We start from the raw sequence: 24,713 nt of genomic DNA, 5'->3' as shown, positions 1-24,713 counted from the left end.
AAAAAAACATGTTGCCATGGAGCTCCCCCGACTCCACAATATACCGATCGCCACCCCCCAATGTTTCCGCTCCACATTATCCTCCAGGGACTTAGCTTTGGGCCACTGCCGGAGAGTCAAGTGGCCTGAAATTCATCTATTCAAATGGACAAATTGCTTGTGGAAGCGCGACAGGCGGCATCAGTTCGCCCAATTAATATTAATGAGGCTTGAGGCCCAATTTCGAGCCAGCCTTGGGCCTCCCAGTGCGGGTGCGCATTGCAGTTGTCTCACAACCTTCACGTCCGAAACTGGGCGGCCAAAAAATTTATGCCCCTATATTGTTTGCATCTTTCAAAGCATTCGATCAGAGGCGTGCAGGAAGTATCAGATTGCCAGATGTATTAAAAGAGATGCTAACGGAAGAAATGTGGCAGAGGGTAGTGCCCCTGTTTGGAAATGCAGGGCACCGTTCACATAGGAGAGCGGTTCAAAGTGCATGGGAGGAGGTAGCACTTTACATAAGTGCTATTTGAAACATCCAGAGCATACGAGGAAGAAGTTCAGAGACCTCAACTGCATAAGAAGGAAGAACTTGCATTTCTATAGTGCCTTTCACGACCTCAGGTTGTCCCAAGTGCTTTACAGCCAATGAAGTACTTTTGAAGTGTAATCACTGTTGTAATGTAGGTGCATGTCTAAATATCAACAGTGACTATACTTCAAAAGTAATTCATTGGATGGAAAGCATTTTAAGATGTCCTCAGCACATCACAAGGCACTAAATGAAGGCAAGTTCTTTCTTCCTCACACAATCAGACAACCCACCATTACTTTGTACCAAACAGCTGGGAAAAATATGCATGCCATAAAGTGTTCTATGCCTTTGGAATGCTTACTTGGGTGTGCCCATTCTATAGCAGGCAGCAGTACCAGCTTAAAGCTGTAACTCTTTCCACACTTTTATCCAAAAAATTCTTCTAACAGAATGCAGCTGCATGATGTATGTTGATATCCTCACACCCATGATAGGCTACAGGATGTGTCACTGTACTTGTCTTTAACACTTCTAACCTGTCAACTCTGATTCTCTTCTTGCAGGACAAGGCAAGGCAGAACAGAAAAGACACAAACAGGAGACAGCCCATACTCTGATGCTCTCGGGTTTCTTTGAAGAGGTCACAGTAAAAATCATTGGCACAGAGGGAGAGGGAATGTGGGGGAAGAAACTTTCTCGATAAAGTAGTGAAAAATGAAACTCAATGTATTTCCCCCATGAGTGCTTAATGGATCAGTGCGGGAAGAATGAACATGTGAAGGATGATGCTGCCCATTAAAATTAACGGTCAGAAAACCGTGGAGAGCGCATTTATAAAATTGACCCTCTCTGCTTTTCTTTATGGAACTTCCGGTCGAACTGAACTCTTGGAAAGAGAGTTTATTGCAGTGATTTCTTGGTGATAATGCAACTATTCCCGTCTCTTAACAGAATGATTCCCTCCATGGTCTGCTCTGGAAAGCCCAGGGAAAATCTATGCCAAATAATATAACTAAGAAAGCATGGAATCCTTTAAACTTTCACTTACCCTTGCAATTTACCTTGAATGGTTGGTTTGAATTGGCAGAAGTAACACTGGTCGGTATTTCTGCTCAAGCATTAAGAGATTCAGTGAGCCATCTAAGGTCCTTCATTGGCATTCAACATATGCACAAAATGAGTCTATCGCTCAGAATGAGTGGGAGTGAATAATACGGACGAGCAGCCAGTCGCGGAGTCTAAACCGGGGGAGAAGCGGGCAAGAATCATGACACTTTGATTTCTTACTCCTCATGCTCCCAATACTGCTGAGTGGAAAGTTTTGCTTGAGGTTTTGAAATGGCTGATTGCCCCCACCCCCAAAAAAGGAACTTGCAGGCAAATAACAGAACACCACAGAGAAAAGCGTTCAAAATGGCCGAGGCTATCTCTGTGCAGCAGAACGGGGAAATAGGGTAAGATTATTTTTGGAAACGGTAGGTGGTCCTGTGAAATGCCTCGAGACATTTCTGAGAGATGTGATAAGGCAATTTTCTTTCGTACATCAAAGAACGGCAAACACACCCATTTTGCAGAGCCAGAGTAAACAGCCTAATCTGCCCACAATGCAACAAACAGTCACAGTGACAACTGGGATGAATACGAAACAGTAATAATTTTCAAAGTAGTCCCTTTCATGTAAGTTAAGAAAACAACTTAAAAAGACAAGACAAAAGATATTTTGTTAATTAAGACACAGGAAATTTTTGTTACTGCGATCTTTGCTTTTCAAACATTTACACCATTCACATCAGCCAATGCTGCCAGCCTCACATGAAATTAATGAGTATTCTAATTGTATTTAAATGGATATGCATGACTCAGCTGTTAATGAGGATTTAGAACAAGAACATAACCATTAACCGCTTTAAGGGCTGTGTTGTGTTTTGAATTCTGCATAAAAATTCAATATGGTGATAGTACAAATAAAAAAAAATTGTCGTACAGATATCTTCAACTGTTTGCAAGCCTGTTCCAACAATGTACGGCCTACTGTGTGTGTACGTCAGGTACCAAATACTAGGTAGGATGCTAAACGCCTTTTTGTACTAATTTGCCCCTCCATCCTGTGATGTGGAACAGCAAACATTTGTTTTTCCTTCTTCGGTTTACATTTGGTCCAAAGAAATGCAAATTCACTATGGCCAATTAGGACCGGTGATAAGCTCTATCCACATAAATGTCAGCACTCATTTAGACGGTTTTCTGCTGATGCAGTGTCATCTTTGTGAACCGCGGCATTAAAAGCATGCTTGTTTTATTGCTACAGCAAGTACATTGACCTCCAGAGGATTACAACGGCATTAGGACACCATGTCCAAAATATATTACACGCTTTAAAAGGTTCCAGTTTGTTAAGCTTGTGCAGAGGAACTTGTGTTAATGGTCAATTGTACTGAACAGCAACTTGCCATTAGTGGGCCAGTTCTATCAGCATAGATGGGCTCTCGGACTTGAACCATGGGCCGAGGAATTCGATTGCACCTGAAAGCGGGCATGGAGGGGGCGGCCGCACGCTGGACGTGGGCACAAGGACAAATCTGTGGTGGCAGCTGATTATAATGAGTGAGGCGTGCAGCCAGCGCTACCCACACTGCTTATTGGCTGCACGCATGTTTGGATGGTGGGAAATGGGGCTTCACTGACATGAGTGATCCCTTCAAATACACTCAATCATCAACCAAACATTCAGTTGAGTACACTAGAGGATCCTTGCTGAAAGGAAGCCATACAAAATAAAATTTGGGGACTAATTAAACAGACACTGGGGCTGTTCAATTTCTACCTTGCTGTGAGTCACACCTGGAGATAACATAGAAATTCCTAATAATAAAGTTAGTGAGGGATTGTAAAAATGACAGGAAGATCAAACCTCACAAAATTAAGTGCCCTATAGCTCCACATGTTACGAACAAGATTACCACAAAGAGGACAGTGGTGCGCTGTGACTGAGGAAATACACTCCAGAGGTTACACCTTCTGCAACTTAGCTGTTACGATTTTATCAGAAGGTGTCTCCCACAGGCTAGGTGAATTGCTCCAAACTGCAAAGATGGTCTATGTGGACAATCCTGGTAGTTATAGAGCGGACTTTGCTTACAAATGCACAGAGGTTCATAGATAACAGCTTTCTAGTCATAAATGATGATTTTGATCATATCTGAGATTGAAGTTTTTCTGTAAACCAAAGGGGGGAATGGGAATTGTGGTGGATTCCTGACCTGGTTGCAGGACTTGACCTCCAAGACAGCACAGGGAATGACTGCAGAACAAATGTCAGCTGGACTGGCAAATACTGGTGTCCCCAAATTAAAGTGAGCTTAGTGAAACTCTTATTTCTTGTTTTTACCAATGGTCCCATGAACTGAAAGGTTGACGTGACTGCAGATGACAATACTGTCCAACTATATATCTAAGCCACGAACAGAATGTACACATCTTGAGCAACTTTATAGATGAGAAAAAACTTTTTTAGCCCACGAGATAGTACAACAAACTCCCACAGAGGATAGTTCATCTAAGGTTAATTGACACCTTTAAAAGGGAGCTGGCTTGATATTTGTTGAGAAAGAGGATTATAGGCTATAGAGAATATTAATAGCATTGCCTGTTTAGTCAGGGAAGGAATATGCCGTTCCTTAAAATAGGAGATCAACAGGTAGTGATTTAGGAGCTGGTAGTATTGGTAGTGCTTGTTGGAGTAAAGTCCCTGGTAAAATATCATACATGGGCTCCAGATGAAGAAGACTTGATGGGCTGAATAACCTGGTCTCACTCCAGACTTTATGTTCTAATGAATGAGTTAATATCGCCACACGATTCATTCCTAGTCCAGAGGTACCGTTCGTCGGTCACCAAAGTTGACAACTGTGTGACCTCTGGCTCCACTGCTGCTACTACCCATGAAAATAATTAAACTAATGGAGGTACGGTTCTTCAGATTCCTGAGCATGAAACACAAACAAGCATTTGGTGGCCAATTCTATGTGATTAAGACCCTTGCAACGGTCAGAGGGTGTGACTGCCACAACCTTCAAAGATTGGAACATCATTGAAGCATCTCAGCAATACGAGGTGATATTGGGAAGCCCATTTCACCATTTTCAACAGTTATCAAGCCAACAGTGGTTCTACCGTGACATCACCTACAGAATGTGGCATCTTTGTGAATGCTCCAGTGGATGGTTAGTGGATCAGCAACAGAGTGTCCGGCTGAGATTATATAGAATTACACGAATGTGCACCACAGAAATAGGCCATTCGGCCCAACAGGTCCATGCTGGTGTTTATGCTCCACTCGAGCCTCCTCCTTCCCTACCTCATCTAATTCTGTCAGCATATCCTTCTATTCCTTTCTCCCTAATGTGTTTATCTAGCTTCCCCTAAAATGCATCTATGCTAGTTGCCTCAACTACTCCTTGTGGTAGCGAGTTCCACATTCCAACCACATTCGCTGGGCACATTCTCCTGAATTTCCTATTGGATTTATTAGTGGGTATCTTATATTTATGGTCCCTAGTTCTGGTCTCCCCTGCAAGTGGAAACATCTTCCCTCTGTCTATCCGATCAAACCCTTTCATAATCTTAAAGACCTCTATCAGGTCACCCCTCAGTCTCCTCTTTTCTAGAGAAAAGAGCCCCAGCCTGCGCAATCTTTCCTAATAGCTATAACCTCTCAGTTCTGGTATCATCCTAGTAAATCTTTTTTACACCTTCTCCAGTGCCTCTATATCCTATTTATAATATGGAGACTAGAGCTGTTCAGAAGTATGGTCTAACCAAGGTTCTATACAAGTTTAACATAACGTCTCTGCTTTTCAAGTCTATCCCTCTAGAAATTAGCCCCAGTGTTTGGTTTGCTTTTTTTATGGCCTTATTAACCTGCGTCGCTAATTTTAGTGATTTGTATATTTATACCCCCAGATCCTTCTCTCCTCTACCCCATTTAGACTCTTATTATCTAAGCAGTACATGGCCCCCTTATTCTTCCTACCAAAATGTAATATCTCACACTTATCTAAATTGAAATTCATTTGCCAATTACATGCCCATTTTGCAAGTTTATTAACGTCATTCTGCATTTTGTCACAGTCCTGCTCAGTATTAACTTTACCCCCCAATGTGAAGTCATCTGCAAATTTTGAAATTGTACTTCCGATTCCCGAATCCAAATTGTGTATGTAAATGGTGAACAGTGGTCCCAGCACCGATCCTTGTGGAACACCACTTCCCACCTTTTGCCCGTCTGAGTAACTACCTTTAACCCCCTATTCTCTGTTTTCCGTTTTGTAGCCAGCTTGCTATCCATTCTGCCACTTGTCCTCTGACTTCACATGCTCTGACCTTAGTCATGAGTCTACTATGTGGTTCCTTATCGAAGGCCTTTTGAAAATCCCAGTATATTACATCTACTGCATTATCCCTGTCTCCCTTTTCTGTTACTTCTTGAAATAATTCAATAAGGTTGGTCAAGCATGACCTTCCCTTTTGAAATCAGTGCTGACTATTCATTTTACTTTTCAGTTTAAAGATGTTTTTCTATTACATCTTTGAGTAAGGATTCCATTATCTTTCCTACCACCGATGTTAAGCTAATTGGTTTATAGTTCCCTGGACTGATTCTATCTCCTTTTTTAAATATAGGAATCATATTAGCTGTCCACCGGTCCTCTGACACTATTCCCTTTTCTAATGAATTTTTATATATATGTAATAGTGCCTCTGCTGTCTCTTCCCTAACTTCTTTTAATATGAGCGGATGCAATCCATCCAGACCAGGGGATTTATCCTCTCTGAGTTTGATTAGTTTATCAATTATCTCCCCCCTTTCTATCTTAAATGTCTTTATATTTTTTTGATCTCTTCTTCTAATGTCATGCCCACCATATTAGTCTCCCTGGTAAATACTGAGGCAAAGTAATTATTTCGCTGTCATTACCTGTGAGTTTATTGTGAGTATCCCTTAGTGGCCCTATACCTATCCTGAGTTTTCTTTTGTTATTTATGTGTCTGTAGAATACTTTACTATTTCTTTTTGTTCCTTGATAATTTAATTTTGTATTTTCTCTTTGCTTTCCTAATTGTTTTTTAAATTTCTTTCCTAACCTTTTTGTATTCCCTTTTGTCACCCTCTCCTTTGTTATCTATGTACTTAATGCATACTTTTTTCTTTAGGTTCAATTTTGCCCTTATTTTTTTATTCATCCACGGTGTATCACCTCTGGCTAGTTTGTTCTTGCTTTTCAGTGGGATATATTTCTCCTGGACTCTATTGATCACCGTTTTAAATGTTTTCCAATGCTGTTCTATTTCTTTGTTTATCACTACATTTTTCCAGTTTATTTTCCCTAGTTCCATTCTCATCCCTTGAAAAACAGCTTTTTTTCCAATTTATTACTTTGCTCTTTGTCTTACTTATGCCCTCCTCAATCTTTATCTTAAACTTTGTTAAGTTGTGATTGCTTTGCCGAGATGTTCCCCTACGCTTACTGCTCTTGTCTGTTCTGGTTCATTTCCCATTACTAGATCCAGCAGTGCTTCCTTTCTTGTTGGGCTTTTTACATACTGGGTAAGAAAGGAGTCCTGCACACATTGTAAAAATTCAACTCCCTGTACCCCTTTACCTACCTCTTCTTGCCAGTTTATTTGGGGATAGTTAATAGCCCCCATGATTATTATTCTATGTCTTTTACTCATTTCACATATTTGCTTACATATTTCTTCCTCTACCTGCTTTCCACTATTAGGTGGTCTGCAGTATACCCTGATTACTGTGATCGATCCCTTCTTATCTTTTATTTCAATCCATATGGATTCTGTTTCTATCCTTCTGTTAGTTATGTCCCTTTTTTCTACTGCCATTATGTTATTTCTAATTAGTACAGCTACTCCACTCCCCCTTTTTCTTTCCTTATCCTTTCTGATTATATTATAACCTGCAATATTTAGTTGCCAGTCCTGTTCTTTATGTAGCCATGTTTCAGTTATTCCTACATCTGGTTCTTCGCTATGGATTATTGCCTCCAGTTCCCCCGTTTTATTTTGGAAGCTGTGTACGTTGCTGTACAGGCAGTTTAATTCATCTTTAACAGCTTTTGCTTTATTTTTAACAGTCCTTTTATGCTGTATTTTTTCCTTGACCATTTATGTTATCTTTAGTCCTTACCCTGGTCTGGCCCAACCCAGCAATACAGCTTCCTGTCCCAGTAGTGGTGCCAGTGTCCCATGAAATTCCCACACCAATCCTTCAGCCATGCATTCACCTTTATCTGCCTATCCCAATGCCAATTAGCACATGGCTCGGGTAGTAATCCTGAGATTACCACCAGTGAGGTCTGTTTTTTTAATTTAGTTCCTAACTTCTGAAATTCCCTTAGCAGAACCTCCTCCTTGTTCTTCCTTATATCATTGGTACTGACATGGACCATGACAACTGCATCCTACACCTCCCTTTCCATGTTCCTCTCCAGTTGCTCCGAGATATCCTTTACCCTTGCACCAGGTAGGCAATACACCCTCCTGGACTCTCAGTTGTGACTACAGAGGATTCTAGCTATCCCCCTGCTTATAGAATCCCCTATGACTACAACCTTTCTATTCTGATCCTCCTCCCCCCTCTCCGCCTTGGACTGCCTCATGCTCCATGGTGCCATGGTTAACATTCTGGGCATCCTCCCTGCAGCCTTCATCCTTACCCTCACGGTATCAAGTACCTGGCACCTGTTGAATAGGACCAGTGTCTGCGGGACCTCCTTCTCTACCTCCCCCTCCCTTATGTGTCGGAGTGTCTCTAACTCGTATCCAGCTCAAAGACTCTGAGCCGGAGTGTCTCAAGCCAGAAACATTTACTACAGTTGTGGCAATTCGGGACAGCCTTCTTACAGTCCTGACACACAGCCTACATTGCCAGCTGTAGTTTTTATTTATTTATTATCAGTAGTTTATTTCTAGGACTAATGGAACCACTTGTGATCTAGATTATATTTAGTAAATGGAATTAGCTTGATTTCAAAATAATTAGTAATTACTTAGTCTTTTTTTAAAAAAACGTATGTGCTTTTTTGTTCACATTGTAACCCTGGCTGAATACATTTGGCAGATCAACAAGGCAGAGAACAGATTTCACGTGGAAGAACCAGGTTCATGAACAGTCCATCACGTACGCTGTTTATACCATGGACGGTATCATTGTGAAATGCTTTACCAGCTTATGACTAATGATTATCTGGAAGAACTACAAGTCTTCAATGTTGCAGTACAGTGAATATAACCACTGTCTCCTCCCTTAATGTATCAAGGCTGTAGCTGTGCTTTCAATCTGTTTACAATGTATGCATTGTGGATTTGGTACACGATATTACTTAAAAACAATGCTCAAAAACATGCAGTCGGGGAATAGTTAGTCACTGCTGGAGGATTTTCCACAGCTAAAGAGGATTTACCTGTGTAAAAAAAACGTATTTGGTTTTACTTAATTACATCCTAGGATTTAATGATTTACGTATAAATTTCATTTTAAAACTCTTCATCAAAAAAAATCACGTCCTTAACTTTCCATGCATAAATTTCATGCCTTTAGACCTCAAAAGGGACCTCCTGCCACCTGCGAAAAACTGCCTACATCCCTGACTACTGGCGCACAAATTACAACAGAATCAAAGCAATCCAACAGAAACCGTCAGCTTATGGAAACCGCTTGTCACGAATAATAAACACTGACTACAATAAAGAAACATGCAGAGAAAATAAAACGGGCGATGCACAGGCACGATCATACAGACTGGGAGACAAGAAGCGGAGCAGTTATTTCTATGACCTTGTGGACAAGCAGGTGATAACTGCCAATACTAGCGTCTAATTACTGTCACCGTTTAATGCAGTCCTAACATCACATCTTTTGGTGTGTGTCTGATGATATCACCTTTTAGGTCTTGCTCAAGAGCACAGATATACCGCTGTGCAACTGAGTGCTGTCAGAATATATGGATAAGGATCATTGTGAAAAGATCATCCTGTATAGTTCACTTGTTAGAACTCTTTGGTGCCGCGTTTGAGTGCCTTCGCCTGCCATTAAGAGGCTGGTAATGGCCTCAAAATGGGGTCGGTAGCAATACCGCCCCATTAACTCCGGCAACGCGGCCGGCTTCTTTTTAAAAGGGGACTACCACCGGGTGTCTAAAGTGCCTGCCTGATTCAAGCGATAAGGCCCCGGCTTCCTTATTAAAAAGGAACCTATGATGTTAATAGGGCCCCGATTGTCATGTTAGGTAGGGAGCAGTTCCATCGGCGATTCAAAAATAATCTGGGCAGCTGCCGCCCGCGACCCCTACCCTCCGCAATAGCTACCTCCACCCCCCGCCGTGTTGGTTCGCCTGTTTGGCATGCTGCAGCTCGCCTCTCAAATTTAAATGAGCGTTTTAAATGACGGGGGCCTCTTCGCCGCCCAAATGTCAAAATCCACCTCGCTGTGGGCTGTAGTGGCAGCCTGTGGTTTGTAGATACACACACACGCATATAAAGTAAAGACATGCTGTTTTCCTCCCAGTTTTTTCCCCTTCTCACCACACTGCTTCATGCTGGCATATTGTTCCATGGCTGCCAGCAGCCCTTTAGTGCCTCGCAGAAGTGGCCATTCTTTATGCGCAAGCCTAGACAGTGAGCGTCAGTCCAACTGTGGGAAGCGTCGCTGTCAAGCTTAATGTCATGCCCTTACACACACACACACAAATATAAATACGCACATGTGTGGACACTAGGTGAGGCCTGCACGATCTTTCTCCGGCTTAGCCCAGGGGGTGTGGAGACCAACTGTACTCCGTCCACTCTGAATCAGCATAAATCAAGAATTGAAGCTGGGACCTTCCATGCTTGTACAGCTCAATTCTACACTGGGCAGCACATATACCAAGGTAGCTAAGATAGTTCCTAACTTTGAAGGGACAACATACAGGGCAAAAAAAATGTTCCACACACAAAGTCCACAACAAAGTGGCCATGGCTTTGCTTTCTAATTAATACTATACAAATCCTTAGTGTTACTTAGAACATTACATTGATTGGCAACAACAACAACTTGCATTTATTTAGTATCTTTAACATAGTGAAACGTCCCAAGGCGCTTCACAGGAGCGTAATCAAACTAAATTTGACACCGAGCCACATAAGGAGATATTAGGGCAGGTAACCAAAAGTTTGGTTGAAGAGGAAGGTTTTAAGGAGTGTTTTAAAGGGAGAGAGGTAGAGAGGCGGAAAGGTTTATGGAGAGAATTCCAGAGCTTAGGCACTAGGCAGCTGAAGGCACGGACGCCAATGGTGGAGCGATTAAAATCGTGGATGAGCAAGAAGCCAGAATTGGAGGAGCGCAGAGATCTCGGAGGGTTGCAGGGCTGAAGCCAGGGTACCAAGACAGGGAAACCTTAATTTCTGTTGATTTCTGTCTGCTGCCACATTTCTCCCTCCTGTCCTGTTTCTGTTCCTAGCTGTGCTCGCAACATTACTGGATAGATCTAAGTATTAAGCATCCCTTACAAACTGAAGACCAGTGGCAGGACTATCGAGGACCCCCATGTCTCCAACAGGGTATGTCTCAATCTAACAGGAGCAGCGTCAGCCGAATGTACTGCTCAGCGACTTCTGTTTATGTTGAGTACCACAAAGCGCTGTAGAAATTTTTTTTAAAGAATTGTCCGTGGCGAATGAACTAGATAGTAATTAACTGGAATTGCAGGCCGATATTTTCAAGAATGGGTTATTTTGGGAAGTACTTTACAACTGAATAAGGAAAATTATGGGGTCGTACAGCTTTAATGAGCCATCAATTTCAGTGCCCATGTTACAGCTGCAGCAGACTAAATACATGTAAACAATTTCTCTACAACATGAAATTTGTTTAAATTTAATTCTACTTAAAGCTGTACATGCAGTTTTAAACCTCAGAATTAAACTACTTGATTCACCAAAAATCAATCTGAATGTGATCTACTTCTGAGATTTGTTTTCAATGCGAGATTAAGACTGAGATCACACATACACGTCATACTTATGAAAGTTATTTGCACTGACCCAGCCATGTTTGTTTGCCCCACTGAAAAATCTAAGACTGTACAGTGCAGGACTTAACCTTATATTTTATTGCCAAGGTAATGGTGATCCCTTATTTCTATGTGAATTGCTGCAGCAACTTGCATTTATACAGCACCTTTAATGTAGTAAAATATCCCAAGGTACTTCACAGGAGCGTTATCACATAAAAGAATTGACATCGAGCCAAAAAAGGACACATTAGGACAGACTGTATCCTTGTGAAACAGAGGTAGGTCTTAAGGAGTGTCTTAAAGGAGGAAAGAGAGGTATAGACATGGAGGGGGGATTCCAGAGCTTAGGGCCGAGACAGATTAAGGCATGGTCACCATTGGTGGGGCAAAGGAAGTCAGGGATGCACAAGAGGTCAGAATCACAGCTGAACCCGATCCTATCCTCACGAGCAATGTCCACCAGCAATCTTCCCGGCAGTAGTCAACAGATAAAGGACAAATTTAACCCTTTGTTATAAACGTCCTACTTCTGCAACAACTGTGGTCAACTAATTTAATACAAACGGGGATTGAACCTGGGATCCTCCTGATCTGTATGGCTCAGCTCCATACCAGACAGTGCAATTTGCCACCGAGCCGCTGGAGAGCTCTGGCATTGCATCTTTAATGTACATCCTATATATCGGATCTGGCATTGTCAATTCTTTTAAAATGTTGTAAAATAAAAAAAACTGTTGGCATGTCACAAACAACAAAAAAGTCAGGCCTTGCAGCAGTGGAATTGACGAGAGTGAATTAAATCAAACACCCTTGTCTTAACACTTTCACCTACTGGGTCTTTGATACATCACACATTCTCACCGAGCCAGTCATTCATGGAAAGATAACATCTAAAAACACCCTTTATATCAGTGTTGTCCAATATGTTAGCCACTAGCCACATGTGGCGAATTGGGACTCCAGATGTGGCGAATTGTATTTCTGATTAGTAAATAAAAAATGAGTAACAGACACTGTCGTTGGACATGTGATCTCAAAACTCATATTCGCACGGCGTATGCATGTGTACTTTAACCCTTTAGAGTGCTTGTTGATAAAATGGTAAGACAGAAAGCAGAGTGTGCAAGTGTTTTTTGATCCTTGGTTACTGAATGATGGTAGATGCTTAAGTAAATATGCACATGTGAAATATATATTCTGAGTGTATGTCAGGGGTTTTCTCTTAAAATTAGTGCCTGTGGCTAAAATTGTGTCACCGAATCCACACCTGTGGTAATTAGCGATTTCTATTGGCTAACACTGCTTTATATAACGTCACGTGCAGTATTGTTGCAGGGCCCTGAAAACATGCTAATGGAAAGACACTACTCAAAGTGTCATTCTCACAGAGCACAGGTTCTGTTTAATCGCCCATACTTACAGTCGTAGCCATTTATTTGCAACTCGCTTTATTGTAATTCTCATTTTAACGTAACCATTTCTATAATCTCATTTTTTCCTCTATATTTCCGATTGTGAAAAGCTCGCTTCATTGCAATTTTATTTACTGAATTCCCACTTATCTGCAGAAATCTTCGCTTTAATGAGACTTTTCATCTTTGAACCTGAGGCTTTCACCTTTCATTGGTCAACGAGCATTAAAAACCAGGTTTGTCTGTACATTCCAGCAATTCCTGGGATCTAATGAAAATCAGAATTACTTTGGATGAATTAATAACGTTCAGTTTTGCAGAAGTAAACCTAATATGTAAAGAGTGCAGAAAACTCTGGGCTAAAATGGAGTATCAAGAGTTCCATATGCGTGAAAAGACATGTGGCCAAGCTGACAGCATTAACAGCAAATTTCCAACAGTAAAAGATCTTACTTTTATCAAACTTTCCCACTGAGACCAATTGATGCTGAATTTGTACAATGAGTTGCCCTTTTCGTCACATACTTTAAAAAAAGCCTGCTACACTGTAATGGATTTTCTATTTTTGAAGCTAACTTCATCATCGTAAGCAGCTGGCAGGGTGACATCACGCAAAGAAAATCCTGGAGCCATAACCATTACTGAAGTAGGAGGGAACAACTGAATAATCTTGACTTTAATGACAATGCTACCAGCACATCCAGCGGTTTTCAATCTGAGACAAGTGATTGGTGGTGAAGGTTTAATGGGGGCACTACGAGACAAAAAGGGTGCACTTCAACAACAAGTATCACAGTAGGTACAACACAGGAGGAGGCCATTTGGTTCATCGTGCCTATGCCGGCTCTTTGAAAGAGCTACCCAATTAGTCCCATATTCATCAACTAAACCGCACTCCTCAGTGGCTCAGTAAGTTTATCCAGTGAATAACTCAACCATACAGACCAGGATGTGGTCTGTGCTGAGCTTGTTGATCTCAATCAGGGTGCTGGTGGGGTTATCGCAATTAGCTTTTGTGCCTCTAGTTAGAGGAGAAAGGAAGAGAATTGGTTTAGAGTTCCTAATCCTGATCATTATCCAACAAGCTCTGCAACAAAGTAAGTGCGCCAACCTCAGATGAGAAGATCGGGCTTGACTCTGATGGTTCCCCCACACCCTCCCAGATAGAAGCGACTATTGTCACTGCTCACACATGAATGATGGTCACTTGGGCGTGGCTCCAGAGGGCAACTGGTACCCTTGGAACTATCATCAGAAGAGATGGGGAGAACAATTGGCAGATAAAATGGTGAGAGGGAAAATAGAAACAAAACAATTTGCTCTGATCAGGAGCTTGGCGTTTGCAAAATGGGATCTTTTATATCCACTTGAGAGAGCAGACGGAGCCTCGGTTTAAAGTCTCATCCGAAAGATGGCCTCTCCGACAATGCAGCACTCGCTCGGTACTGCACTGGAATGTCAGCCTGGATTATGTGGTGAAGTCTCTGGAGTGGGACTTGAATCCACAACCATCTGACTCAGAGGGAGTCTGGAATTCCGTCCATAAACCTCTTCGCCTCTCTATCCGCCTTTAAGACGCTCCGTAAAACCCACCTCTTTGACCAAGCTTTTGGTCACCTGTCCTAATACAACCTATGGCTCGGTGTCAAATTTTTTTTGATAATGCTCCTGTAAAGTGCTTTGGGACGTTTTTACTATGTTAAAGGCACTATATAAATGCAAGTTGTTGTTCTTGTTGTCCTCTCCGAGCTCATCTCACCCATAAGACCCACCTCCTGCTAGCTTGTATCCCATGTTGCAGCGTATTGGATCTCCACTGCAGCAAGCAAAGCTAAACACAGCACCTACTGGGATGGAGGAAAGTTTTCACTCACTTACCTCTCTGCAGCCCACCCCTCTCGGCCAAGGTGCACAGGGAGACTAAAGAAAGGTAAAAGGGAAAAGATATCGAAAAGAAATAGAGGAAATCTCACCCTCAGGGAGAGAAAAAAACAGTAGAAACCTGAGTGACTGTATCTATTATTAGACCTCATCAGCGTGAATTCTCCAATGTCAGGCAAAATCACTGAGGTTTTACTGCCATCCACTTTGCTGACATTTTTGCTGGAGTAAAATTACTGTAATATGAACAAGGCTTATGAAACAATTGCTCTGCATAAGTAAATACCTAGATACTCGAAATTAATTAACTTCAAAACTCAGTTATCTCTGTAGCACTTTGCGAAATTAATTAAACTGCTGAGGTAGAAAGGACTTCAATAGCATTACGCCGTTCCCCTCTCACAGAAGACTTATTCTCTCTGAATCGCCCACTAAGCAACACAAGAATATTACAGTTCATTTAGAGAATGCTGAAAACTCCTATAGACAACGGCAAGAAAAACTATGGGTCGAGCCAGTCACCAAAAACACCCCTTCTTTTGTTTGACAATTTCTTCATGTTAAATACAAGAAATATTTTTTCAGCAGGCACAGTAACGGGATTTTATTTCCTTCCGTGGAAAAAAATAAGATTTTTTTCTCTATAAAGTAGTACAACAGATTAATTCCCTGCAGCTGACTAAATACAGACCAACAAAATATTGCAAAATGTTCCAAAAGAAATAGAGACACTAGGGCCACTCACCTTCATTTTAACTCGTATCCTGTGGTTGTTTGCTCCACTTTTCTTGTTCTATCCAATGTATGGCTGATTTAAGAACTGAATGTTTAAAAGTGTACTGGGAAAAGATCCCAAACAAATGCAAGTAATCGTAAAAAGCAAAGCCTATTTAGATAAAATATATATGGTACTTAAATGCAGTCTATGAGACATATACTGCGAGAGGTTGCATTGATGTATCCCAAAGACTTATAGTTAAATGGAACACTTGCTCGAACTATTCAGGACAAGTTTTACCAATTGGACATGACGCTCCATTCGGTGATTTATATGGCGGGCAGAATGATTTGCTCAAGAATGGGCAAACTGCGATTCAGTGGCATGAATTAACTCTTATGGTGCTAAACAAACAGCCACGATATTCAGTACGGCTGTTAGAACAAATACTAGAACTCAGGTTTTCAGGGGTAAAACTAACACTCCACTGCTGACCTGGTCAGCTTTTTTATTACAACAGTTGCCCGTTGAAACATACTGTGAAAATAATAGATATTTTACACACTGATTACATTTCTAGACTGCAATTTCCGATAAAACACCAGGTAGGATTGATTAGTGTAATGAAACTGCGGAGATAATGTCGGAGCTTTATCCTAGATGGAAAGGTCATTTATGTTTTTGGGCAGAGGGTAAGGCGCGTTTTGTGTCAATCACGGTGACTAAGGTTAATTCTGAGAAATGGAACATTTAGCCGACTTTTTGCTTAGTTTCAGCACCAAGTATCCTGAGGTAAGATACCGCACAAATGTACAGAGTCAAGCTCCCTGTACTTCCTCAGTTGTGTGACCTCAAAAGCACAGGAGTCAGCATCCTCTAATGCATTTTCCACATCTGTTTTGATTCGGCATCCAAATGAAAAACTGGATGAACGAGTCTGTGGAGATAAGGAAGTTGGATTTAGCAACAAAACAGTTTGAGCTGGCTCATGGATGCCGGTCGCCAGGCATCGGAATTAAACCGGTGCCGAAACAAAAGCGGCTTAAATGAGACTGCCAAACTTAGTGACAAATTCGAAGGTGATTCTGTGCCCTGCGACCACTTGAACAAGGAATGAAACCACTTAAATTAAATTCATACAGGTTTCTTCTTGTCAGAGGAAAGAGTTTATCCTTCAAATGCCTCAATTTGAATCCGGGTCCCAGAGGTGAGAGGGCAGCATTCTAACCCTTTGCTCCATCCATTCCCTGCCAGTTTCCTTTTTAATAGCTGAATTCATTCTGTTGCCATTAGCTGGAGATGCTGCTATTACAAGAACCATCTGCCTGTATCAAGACACCACTCAGGATTCAAAATGGACCTTTCACAAAAGCTCCGTGCTGTCCCTATCTAGTCCCCATTTACTCTGAATTGTAAAACTTTCAAGAACGAACAAGCTAAAAACAATGGCGAGCCGCTGCAAGCATTCAAATCCTCTTCAGCATCTCCTGTCCTTCTCCTCGAACAAATGGCATCTTAACATGCAGAAGTGCTTCAATCAATCACCAACAAGGTTAATACAGCCTAATAACATCGGTTTGGGTAGAGACTGACGAATAACAGAGGAGCTCATTTGAAATTGATTACAAGTATGGCACTCAGCATTCACAATGAACGCAGCCCTCCAAAGCATTTCTGTTCACAATAGCATTAATCTTCATTATAAGCAAGGATACATAATGAAACTGCTCAGAATGAAAGAATGGGGTAGGGGGAGAGGCAGTGTTGGGAATCAGATTTCTATCAATGCACAGGTAAAACCAAAATTACAAGGATATGAGAGTAACTGGGCAAAATATCAAAAAAGTCATCCTTGCTGGTCTATCAAAACCGAAATATAAACCCACAATTAAAATTCACACGACGACGACAACAACACAGCATGAGGTACGATGGCACTTTTGGAAGGCTTTTTCATGTTCTTCTGACATTAGCATTAGCAGTAAAATTTAGGCTCAGGCACAGGGAAATAGAAAGAAGTGGACATTTACAAGAAGCATCATTGCTTAGGAAAAGAGCATAAATCAAAATATTTTAAATAATTATGTTAAGTTCAAGGCTAAATTTTGACGGTTTCCATTTTTTTTGAGAAAGTATTTGGGGAGCAATTGCTTCTTTTCCTGCATGTGCTGTTTCTGCATTCTGTATCAATCTAACACACCATGAGGTAAGAATTGTTTAAGTGTTTTCCCCTGGTGCAACACTAGCACTTATTTTCATGTTGCAATAATAAAATATAAAGAGATTTAAATGTGCTGCGAGATGCAAAGAAATTTCATTACTCTAAGAGTTAAGAAGCCAGTGCACAATCCTACTGCATATTATCTGAGTAATGATGTGTAAACCTTTCCCCTTTTAATTGAAATTTCTATTCTCCTGGCTCACTGTGCAATGGAGAGAGACTTTACAGCTGCAGTACTCCTTTGTACATGGATCAATTACTAGTCTATCAGAAACGCAATGTACCAAAATTTCACACAAAAAGCTACCAATTTTTTTTTCCAATTTTCTTCCTTCCTCAAGTCAGTGATTCACACTGGGGTTATGGCTCCACAGGCGCAGCAGAGCTCTTGCACTTTGCCCGAGTAACTGTGCTCGAGTCTAGACACTGCGTATTCGTGGGTTAATCGGCAATGGCGAACATTATTGCTACGCCTGATCCTGCCCTCATCTGATGCCCGCCTGATGCCCACAAAAACACGAGAAAGGTTCGCTGGCTAGCAATCAGAACCAGGACTTCTGGGAGATTTTTCCCTCTCTTCAGTCTGGCTAATTGAAGCTAAGTCTAGCAACCTCCTCCTTGTGCTAGTTGAGATTATCTTACTCAGCATAGAAAAGGGGTCAAGCCTGAAGACGCTCAAGATCTGTATTGCTCGGTAACATAACATATACCCACTAAGTCATGAGGTGAACTCAAAGTCTACTCAAAATTTCTTATTTTTGGGGGGAGGGGAAGGAAAATAATTTATGGATCAACACATCTCCAGATTCACTTACCTTGGCTACACTGCATACTTCTATATCTCTGCTACATTTACACAACAAAAAGAATGTTTGCAGATCCAATTATTTTTGCCAAAGATCTTGGGAAAGGCAGAAGAATTTTATGTATTCCTTGTATTAATGCACAGAGTACAAAAGAAATATTGGCTTATCCCCATGTTCCATAAAAAATAAACGATAGCAGCAGCACATAGGGTAATTGGGGACAAACAGATTGCCTCTCCTGTCCTTCATTCAAGCTGCTTCGTCTATGTTTCAGTCATGAAACAATCTTGACTCACTACTCACCATTACTCACAACAGTCCAGAGTCCTCTGACGATCAGTAAATTCAGACCTCATCGGCATACAGGTCGCCAGCCAACATTATTAACTTGGGAGTCCTAGCTGCATTCAGCATCGGAGCTGAATGTTTTATGCTAGAAAGTAACATCGCTACAAAGACACCCCTCCCACTCCTGCCTTCGCTGCAGGGTACCTTTCTGCCCAGACATGCAATTGGAAGATATGTACAGTTCTAAGGACGGACTGACTTACTTTCCCTAGGCTGTTCCCGTGACTTCGCACTGGCACACTGCAGTCTTAACTCCATGCTTTCTGCCTTTTACCTTACCCTCTTATGCAAGGAAGAGTAATCTCACTCAAAATTATTCACCTCAACCCCACTCCAACAAATGTGGCAGAAAATCTGTCCTCAGATACTGTGTGAAAACTTCCTCACTTAAAATGTTTTCCTGCTTTATTATGTTCATCTATATATCTAAAATCTATTTATTACAGAGTCACAGGTATTGTATGCAACTGTTCATGGACTGCAACATTGATGAACACTTAAAATGCCCTAACGATATCTATCACTGGTACAAATTCTTTCTTGGAGATAACAACAGGGTCAACTTTTTCACACAGACAAACTTCGCATCCCACTCCCAGGTCCTGTTTCCCCTGCTGTCTGGCACAAACACAGCTGTCTGGCATAGCGTGTGGCTAATTTCTCCCTTCTGGGCTGCCCCAAATCATCTAAAGCAGTGACATTGTCATACTTACTTCAGAAACTACAAGTTTGCCCTGATTTTGAATAAAAACAGCAAGCTCAGATTACACTTAATTTCATTGCGACTGGAAAATGGCTACAACAAGCACCAAAACCTGAGAAAATAAATAGTGAAAATTAGAAATCCTACGACATATAATAGAAACTCTTAAGTTTCACATCAATATTTGAAGTGCATAGAAAAGGAAAATTCTTCAATCATTTTCTTGTAAACTGAAGTTCAACATTTGTGATCACCTACAGTAACTCCCAATTATTTCAGACAGAAATTTTCACCTAGCTCCAAAGTTAATGAAAGCAAAAGTGACTAAAAACTACAAAAAGTCATCCCAACTTGTTTTTTTCCTCCAAAATTAATGAAGTTATTTAAATATACACCATGGAATGGATTGCCTTTTATGGAACTACAATATCGAATCGTCTTATCCCCTGCAAAAACATAAAGTTGCTTTGAGGATTCTAAAATAAGGGTTTCTGTACTCAGGACATTAACAAATTCACATTACCACAGTGCCCCTCACCTACAGAAAGACATATCAAGATTATTCTAGGAGGCACGAGAAAAAAACTCTTTACGCAATTTTTTCTTTCCATATGCTGACTGACATGTACATTTCCAGTATTTTCTGTTTCTGCCTTTTCAGCATTTGCTCCTTTTATCGCCCACTATATTTCAGGATTCGAAACGTTTTAACTGCTACCTGGTTTCTTAGGTCTGCAGTTTTTAAAAAAAAAAGAGTGCCCCGCATTTAAAATAAAGTTCAATTCTTAAAAGACGATTTAAATCTTATTACAGCAAACCGTTCACTAACAGCACCATCACAACTTGGGTTGCTGGTTGGGTGACTTTCAATATAAGAAATGAACATGCAGATTGTTGGGTTAAGGCTAACTGCACTTTGTAAATTACAAGAGCGGTGAGCAAATCTGTTTAGTGAATTGAACTCAGGACTGTTAGATTCCCCGTTATTTTTGTTGCAAAGTTCGCAAGCTTGTTATAGTTTACAAGTAAACTCGTCCCTTTAACAAAAAGCTAAACGCTGCCTTCTCTCGCCACTCTCTAATTCCCAAAAAGTTTTCATTCTCCATCCACAGCTACTTTACAACGGAATGATTTGATCTCACTTCTCACACCCATCAAAACTTCAGGACTTTCGGTCCACACTCGAAATCTCACCAACCTGTTGGGCGACTATTTTAGATTTGAAGAAATCGAGTTACTCCTTCCGAAACATTATTGTGTCAGCTTGCGGCCACCGACGTGAATGCAGGCTCTTGTGTACAGATACATGTATGTTTTTTAAAAAATAACATGTTTTATATGCTTGCATTCAACGATCCCTTTTCACTTCTTCAGACCAAATATTAGCGTGTGATCCGATATTCCCGTACAATTAATAATCTTATTTATGGGGAGAAGTGTGTGTTTGTAGGGGGTGTGGATTTACACGCGATCTGTAGCAGCTTTATTTAACAGCCTAGGTTATATGCACCATGAGCAACTTGGGTCGTGGAAGTCACGTCTTGCCGCCTGATTAAAATGTAGCCATCGCGTTAAATAAGAGAGGGGAGGAGGAGAGGAGAGAAAGAGAACAAAAAACGGATGAAATTTCAAATGCAGCCCGAGTGGGAGAGCGCAGAGCGCCGGGTGTACGGTCCTGAGCGGGGAAGAGGAGGAGGGGGAATGCTGAAGCTGTTCAGGGTTAACAAAAAAAGCGCGACGGTATCGTGTCTCCATCTTAAGGCGCTGAAGGAACAAGTGAGAGTCCGCGCACTGACTGCAGTTTCACCAGGGATTGTGGTAAAACATTGAGGCCAAGAGGACCCGAAGAGGAGAACGAAATCTCCCCCCGCCCTCATATCATGCATTGCTGATTATAATTACCAAGACTTTCCCCCCCCCCCCCCGCCCAAAGTTAATAACCAAACCCTCTCGGGCTGAGATAATAATTCTGCACCGTTTACGAGGATCTGCTCTGACCTCCCTCTTCTATCGATCTGCCCTGGGATTATATATAAATATTTCTTTCAATGGCAACGACTCTTCCCGCTTGACCGGCTGTTTCAGGCCGCACAAAGAAAAGAGTCCGAAACCATCCCAGTGAAGGGGAGGGGAGGGGGGGGGGGAACAAGTGGAAAGTGCGACCTTCTGACCGCATGCAACAGTTCGGAATCTGCATAAGATACCTTTGGATACCAAACATTCCGCTAACGTGTGTCAAAGATAGGCAGCAGGCGTTACAAATAATAATAATAATAATAAAAGATTAAAACATTCAACACAGTCTCCATAGACGGAATCAGCAACTGTGGGGAAAGTTGGTTCTGATCCGCCGGTCAATGCTCCTTTGGGTTTTTTTTTCGCAGCCATTCAAGCGATTGGTGAAAGGAATCAAAAGCGTCACATTAAATTACTTTCTCCCCCCCCCCACCCCCTTCAAACCACTTAACACCCACGCTACCTAATGGAAACGACCCGAGACACCAGTCAAAATAATACGATTGTTTTCCTTCAGAGAGAAAAGACAAAAAGCGCTTTGTGCAGCTCTGCTTTATATATCATTTTTTAAAAAAATCACAAGTTACTGAATCACAAATGAGTAATCAGGTAGGTGGCATAACATGTGTCTGAGAGAATGCATCGCAACTTCCGGAAACAACGAGCTAGCAAGGTAAAATAAATCACAATAAACCCCGCAATAACTGGGGGGGGGGGGTGGAGAGTGAGGTGGGGGGGGGTGGAGAGTGGGGGGGGGGTGGAGAGTGAGGGGGGGGGGTGGAGAGTGAGGTGGGGGGGTGGAGAGTGAGGTGGGGGGGGGGTGGAGAGTGAGGTGGGGGGGGGGGTGGAGAGTGAGGGGGGGGGGGGGTGGAGAGTGAGGGGGGGGGTGGAGAGTGAGGGGGGGGGGGTGGAGAGTGAGGAGGGGGGGGGGGAACAAGCTAATTCTACAATGCTTCGATACAAACTCAACTGTCACCGAACACAACCCCGCACAGGGTGGCGACCTCTCTCCCCCTGTGGAACACTGCACTCTCTCACGGTTCGGGCATGTCAATCCCACACAAAGAGACACAAGGAGGGGGGGGGGGGGGAGAAAAAAAAAGTTTGCAAAAACGATTAAAAGTCTCACAACTTCATCCAGCAACCGTGGAGTAGCCCTTTCACACCCCAGGCTTGTTCTATAGGACGGTTTAAAACACGCTCCGAACAATTTTGCGCACATAAGTCATTGCAAGCGATTCTTTTTAAGAAAAAAAATGTTTTTTTTTAAATAAAACCACCCCCCCCCCCTTGTCTGTGGCATACAGATGAAGGATGCACACGTTAGATACTCACAGCAGATGCAGAGGCAGAGAGAGAGAGAGCAGGTCCAGGACCGCGATGTGCTTGAACAGCTCACAGTACTGTATGAATGGAGCTGGCTCCAGCGGCTGATCCTTGTGTAGTTAACTGACAAGCACACATGGCAGAGCGCCGCCTTACCTAGCAGCTGGGGCGAGCGGGCTTCCCTCCCTCCCCACACACCCCCACACACACACACAGAGAGCTTCGCAAGCTCACTGCCGAACGCCCAACAGTACCGCCGATCTCTGCCCTCGGAACAAACCCCCCCCCCTTGGCGGGGTGAAGGCGGTCGTTTAAGGTTTGTCGGAGGTGCTGGCGTTTACTGTGTGAGCGGGCTGCGAGCTTCTATACACACACACACAACACACACCCCTCTCTGTCTGGCTAAGCTGATGCAGAGCGCCCGTCCTCCCATGCTGTGTCCAATCAGTGCATCTACGATGCAATGATTTAAGGGGTCAGCCATAAATAAACTTGGTGGTGAATAATGGCTTTTTGCTTGTTTTCTGAAGCTGCCGTGCGACGGGATGCAGCTAATTACAAACAACAACAAAACATGGGAGTTTAAGGCTTTGCAGCCCCGCGCTCTGGTTAACCCGTGTGTGTCAGCGCCTGGTACCCAGGAAAGGTCAAATGAACATCGCCCTGATAATTTATTAATGTTACGATTGAGGTCGCCTATGAGGCTGTTGGGGTCCGTTTTAAGTTATTGCAGTGAGAGTCTCCCCGTTAACAATCTGTTCACGCTATCACAGTTTCAGCACTGGAAGTACAGCTTCCAGAGCCCAACTGTTGAAAGTTATTAGGTAAATTTTATGAGTTAGCACTCCCAGTGGAATGGTTGGAAAATATTGTGGGTCTCCGGGTCCCTGTGCGTGCTCCCCTTGCATGAAGCTCCGCATCAAGGAATGCTAACCCAGTATATTTACGCGGTATACACTTTTGGGTGTTTGTATATGGAGAATACATGTTGGAAAGTGGTGCACGATTTGTCGAGTGGGAGAAGTTCAAATCCCACATGGCAAGTTGTGAAATTGAATTCAATAAATTTGATCATGTATAGGCTGGCACCAGAAAAAACAATGACCATGAAAGCTGCTGAATCATTGTGGAAACACAACTGGTTTGCTAATGCTCTTCAGAAGAGAACCTACCACTCCTACTGGTCTGGCCTAAACAATGATTCCAGTCCCACAATATGTAGTTAACTCCAAATGCCCTCAGTAATAAGGACAACATTTGCCAGCACCACATGCATCCCAGGAACATGTATAACATGATAAACAGACCATGTCACAAGTGGTTATTTATCGTAACCTACTGTGATCCCAATATAATAACGTGTACATTAACAGTGTCAGCTGTGGTTCAGTTGGCCTCTGAGTCAGAGGGTTGTGGGTTCAAGTCGCACTCCAGAGATTTGAGCATAGAAATCTAAGATGACACTTCAGTGCAGTACTGAGTGAGTGCAGCACTGTCAGAGGTGCCGTCTTTCAGATAAGGCATTAAACTGAGGCCCCATCTGCCCTCTCAGGTGGACGTAAAAGATCCCAAGGCATCCCATGTCCCGTGTGCCTCTAAGAGCAGGCAAATTCTCCCCGGTGTCCTGGCCAATATTTATTCCTCAATCACCATCACTAAAAAAGCAGATTATCTAGTTATTATCACATTGTTG

General features: G+C 42.3%; 1 protein-coding gene across 4 annotated transcripts in view; it reads right to left on the bottom strand.

Moving 5' to 3' along the window:
* The window catches only part of LOC137320757 (teneurin-3), a 736,578-nt gene extending 713,297 nt beyond the window's left edge, over nucleotides 1-23,281 (bottom strand). For all 4 annotated transcript variants that reach the window (XM_067982528.1, XM_067982531.1, XM_067982534.1 and 1 more), the window contains exon 1: nucleotides 23,030-23,281. The gene's annotated coding sequence lies outside the window, so the exon portion shown is untranslated. The remainder of the gene's footprint in view (nucleotides 1-23,029) is intronic.
* Between the last annotated feature and the right edge of the window lie 1,432 nt (nucleotides 23,282-24,713).

Source organism: Heptranchias perlo, chromosome 4 (assembly GCF_035084215.1).
Source record: "Heptranchias perlo isolate sHepPer1 chromosome 4, sHepPer1.hap1, whole genome shotgun sequence".
Lineage (NCBI taxonomy): Eukaryota > Metazoa > Chordata > Chondrichthyes > Hexanchiformes > Hexanchidae > Heptranchias > Heptranchias perlo.
This window is presented reverse-complemented; position numbering and strand designations above follow the sequence as displayed.